Raw genomic sequence first — 4,804 nt, forward strand, 5'->3', positions numbered from 1 at the left:
TTCCAAATAGAACCTGGCATCACCCTGAAGGAATTCTAACTTCACACTGTTGGGGAAATTTACCAAGATGGCTTCAGAGTAGACTAACTTTGCACAGCACATTAAAAAAAAAAAGACATTCATTCTGTGTCATGATCAGACTACCGTACGTTTATGGTGCAAATATATATATATGTGTGTGTGTGTGTATATATATGTATATTTATGTATGTGTGTATATATGTGTGTATATATATGTATATATATGTGTGTGTATATATATGTATATATAGTGTGTGTATATATATATACGTATATATATGTGTGTGTGTATATATATATATATACGTATATATATGTGTATACACCCTTTTTGGGAATGCTTTACACTTTCCACAGAACAGAAACTAAAACTAAAATAACCTGTTATACAATTAGTCACAAATATAGTCCTCGAGGTTTTTGCCCATACACATGAGGATTTATTTAAAACATGTCTTCTCTGTAGCAGCTAGGCCCTGCCACCACTGTGCTTGGCTGAGTTCACAAATCTGTTATAACCTGTAGCTTCCCTGTCACTTCTCTGGCTTTCCTCTCCTGCTAAGCTTTGTTTCCTAATTAAAATCTCTGCCACTGCTATGGCTACTGCTGCTACTGGAACTGTCATAGCCACCTTGGTTTAGTGGTTTGGCAAAGTATTGGCCTCCACCATCATAGGGGCCAGAGCTTCTACCTCCAAAATTTCCTCCCATCATGGGTCCAAAATTTGAAGACTGATTGTTGCAATTGCCAAAATCATTGTAGCTTCCACCACCTCCAAAATTGCTTCCATTATTACCAAATCCATTATAGCCATCCCCACTGCCACCATATCCACCACCACCATGGCTGCCACCAAAGCCACCACCACCACTGAAGTTTCCTCCATGACCAAAGTTGTCATTCCCACCGAAACCACCTCCATGACCACAACCAAAGTTTCCAGAACCACTCTGACCTCTGGCTGGAAGAAGCACTAAGCCATCTCCTGCTTTGACAGGGCTTTCCTAACTTCACCACTGTGGCCATTCACAGTATGGTATTTCTGAATGACAGTCTTATCCACTGAATCATGGTCATCAGTGTTTACAAAGTCAAAGCCCCTTTTCCTGCCATTGCCTTGGTCAGTCACGATTTCAATCACTTCGATTTTTCTATGCTGTTCAAAATAATCTCTTAGGTGATGTTCTTCAGCATCTTCTTTAATGCCACCAGCAAATATCTTTTCCACAGTTAAATGGGCACCTGGTCTTTGAGAATCTCCTCTTGAGATAGCTCTCTTTGGTTCCACAACTCTTCCATCCACTTTGTGTGGTCTTGCATTCATGGTTGCATCCACCTCCTCCATAGTGGCATAGGTGACAAACCCAAAGCCCCTGGAGCACTTGGTGTTTGACTCACTCATTACCACACAGTCTGTGAGCGTTCCCCATTGCTCAGAATGGCTCCTCAGGCTCTCATCGGTTGTTTCAAAGCTCATCCTTCCAATGAAGTTTCCTCAGGTGTTCGGGCTCTTTAGGAGACTCTGACTTAGACATGATGGCAGGGAGAAGAGAGACTTTAACGATGCCTCCTTGGCGGCGTCCACGAGCAGAAAGCAGCAGCTGACGAGCGTATTTCAGCAATATTTCTTAATATTTGAAAAAGTTATGTGTTTTCACAGATTACTTTTTCTCTCCTATTAAAAATTTCATTTAGAACTTTTTTTTCCAAATGTTTCTTTCAAACTAGTGCTGATTTTCAGTAAAACGATGGCTATTATCTCTACTTCAACAGGCAATTTTTTCACACATCACATTCTCAGAGTCTATATATTGATGACTTTTAAAGGAAATCTTTTAGCTATCTCTTAAGAAAAACAGTATTAAAACTGAGGTGACTGGCCAGGCACAGAGGCTCATGCCTGTAATGCCAGTAATTTGGGAGGCCAAGTCAGGAGGTTTGCTTTAGGCCAGGAGTTTGAGACCAGCCTGGACAACATAGTGAGACCCTGTCTCTACAAAAAATAAGAAAAACTAGCCAGATGTGGTAGTGTGCTCTGTAGGCCTAGCTACTCAGGAGGGAAGATCACTTGAACCCGGGAGTTTGAAGTTACATGAGCCATGATCATGTCACTGGATCCCAGTGTGGCCAAAAGAAAGAGACCCTGTCTCTAAAAAACAAAACAAAACAAAATCACACAAAAAAACTGAAGTGATTAAAGACTACAAATTGGAAGAAAATATATCCAGCCTCCAAATGAAGATAAGACACTCAGTGACTTAAAATATAGACAGGCATGGGAAGCATGGACAGGCATGAGAAGCATGGACAGGCATGGGAAGCACGGACAGGCATGGGAAGCACGGACAGGCATGGGAAGCACAGACAGGCAAAAGGAGCTTTGAGCCATTGCTCAAAAGCACACAACTTGTTTTATTGAATAAATCACTATTTCTTTGAAGTTTAAAATGTGTCATGTTAGGCACAGTTGGAAAATTTGAATATTTTAAAAGTATTTCAGGTCATTTTGCATTTTTATTCCAGAAGCAAACACAAAAACTTCTATTTAGATGTTGAAAAACCATAATGGGCACAAATCTCAATTCTTGTAGCAAAGATTAGATTTTTAGATTTAGTGTGCAGGAAAAGCAAGAGAAAAAAGCCTTTTCTAGTGTATCAAACTGTTATTTTTTAAATTTTTCTTCAAGAGTATTAAAGTTTTTCACTGTGGAATCTCCAGTTCAATGATATCTAAATTACCAGAAAAATATATGTAAAGTCACTGGAGGACTTTGAAAGCAAAGATATGAGATACAAACCCATTTTAAGCCTGCAGATGGCCTGAGGGTTTACAGAACATTATTCAGTAATGTTTAGTACTTCATCGTGCCAGAGTTTCCTTAGTTAGAAAACATTTCTGCAGTGTAAATGGCATATCCAAGAGAAAACTGTAGCTGTTGACAAACGAAGTTGGATTTACTTTTTAATACCTTAAAAATTCCCAAACACTAACCATTTTATGATTTTAAAATACCAATGCTCATCTCCAAAAGTCACAAAGTTACTGAGGATTAAGTCTTCAAAAACGTTGTGCTAGAATTTTGAAAGGTTCCTCAATTCGTTTGTTGGACATTTCTATCTTTAGGGAGACAGTGGAGAAGAACAGTGTTGTTGAGAGACAGAGATAGTGACTGCAGATGGCAGGATAAGCAGGGAGGAGGCTGCCCATATCCTAAAGAAAAACTGAGTGAAAATAATGGCTGGACCTCTTGGAAAGGGACCAGTGTTCAGATTTCTAAGTAAGATTTGCAAGACTTAATTACTACCTTCTGTGGGAAATAAGGGAGTAGACAGAATCAAGTATAATTTCAGAATTTTATTTTGGAAGAAAAGATATTTGATTGGGCTATTATAGTGAAAAAAATAAAAGAAATGAAAGGGAGGGGATAAATGAGAAATTTCTATTTGGACATAATGTTTTTAAAGATGTTCTGAATGGAGATGGCTAATGAGCAATTGGATAGGTATAGAATAGTTTTAAAGGAAATTATATTTTGGAATAAGAGTTGAGAAAGTATAGAAATCAGTAAATGTAGTATTATCTCAAGTGGAGCAGTGAAGAGAAATAAGGAAGAGAGTTACAAATAAAGGCTGTTTTGTTTGTTTTGTTTCTATTTGATTTGGGTGTTGTGGAAGGCAGAATTCTAAGATTATCTCCATTAAGCCTCACACTTGCATAATCCCCTACTATTCAAGTGTGAATAGAGACAGTCAATACAATGATATGGTGCTCTCGTGATTATGATACATGGTACTTTATATGGTAACAAGATTATCTTGGGTGGGTCTGACCTAATCAGGGAAGCCTTTTAGATGCACAGTTTCTCCAGGTGGCCTCCAAAGAGAAAGTCAGAGAGACGACTTTCAATTTGCCTGGAAAAAAAATCAAACATCCATGCTGTGAATGATCTGTGGAGAGGTCACACGGCAAGGACCTGCAGGCAGCCTCTAGGAACAGCCTCTAGTCATCAGCCAACAAGAAAGCAGGGACCTCAATACTACAACCTCAAAGAACTAAATGTTCCCAACAACCTGAATAAGCTTGGAAGAGAATCCTGAGCCTCACGTGAGATGGAAACCTTGGCTGACAACTTGATTTCAGTCATGAGAGACCCTGAGCAGAGAACCTCACCACACCATGTGAGACTCTGGATCCACATCAATGGTCAGATAGGAATTTGCGTTTGGTTTAAGCTGCTGAGTTCGTAGTAATTTTTACGCAGCAATATAAAGCTAATAGAGATGTTTTATGTCTGTTTTATTTTTACCCTATGGTGGAGGCTGAGGAAAAGGCTCAGAATAAAAGAAAGACATTAAAGATGTTGAAAATCCATAATGGGCGCATAATGCAATGAACCTGGACTTGGGTCTTTCTTTGAGGAAATGAGGGATAGAGAATATGTGTTTTCTCTCTCTCTATATATATATGTGTGTGTGTGTGTGTGTGTGTGTGCGTGTACTATTGGAAATTGAAGGGTGGGCGTCACAGATAATTCTGGTGGATCTCTTTTCCCTATCAAGTATAAGAGGAGGGTGTATGGTCAACACTGAGAATTTGTGGCAGAGACATAGAGATGACTTTTGGTCTGTAGAGTCGGGTATCTTTCTTTTTAGAGGAAATCCTGTGGAAAAGCCAGGTCTCTCCATTCTTTCAGAATGAAGATTTCCGAAAGAGAGTGAGTTATTGAAGAATTGAGTTATTCAATCTACACTGCATGGCTACATTCATGTTTGTGGCTTATTT

At 39.0% G+C, this 4,804-nt stretch overlaps 1 pseudogene; it reads right to left on the reverse strand.

Annotated features, from left to right (window-relative positions):
• Positions 1–593: 593 nt before the first annotated feature.
• Positions 594–1,556, reverse strand: LOC100978087 (heterogeneous nuclear ribonucleoprotein A1-like; annotated as a pseudogene).
• Between the last annotated feature and the right edge of the window lie 3,248 nt (positions 1,557–4,804).

Source organism: Pan paniscus, chromosome 2, assembly GCF_029289425.2.
Source record: "Pan paniscus chromosome 2, NHGRI_mPanPan1-v2.0_pri, whole genome shotgun sequence".
NCBI lineage: Eukaryota > Metazoa > Chordata > Mammalia > Primates > Hominidae > Pan > Pan paniscus.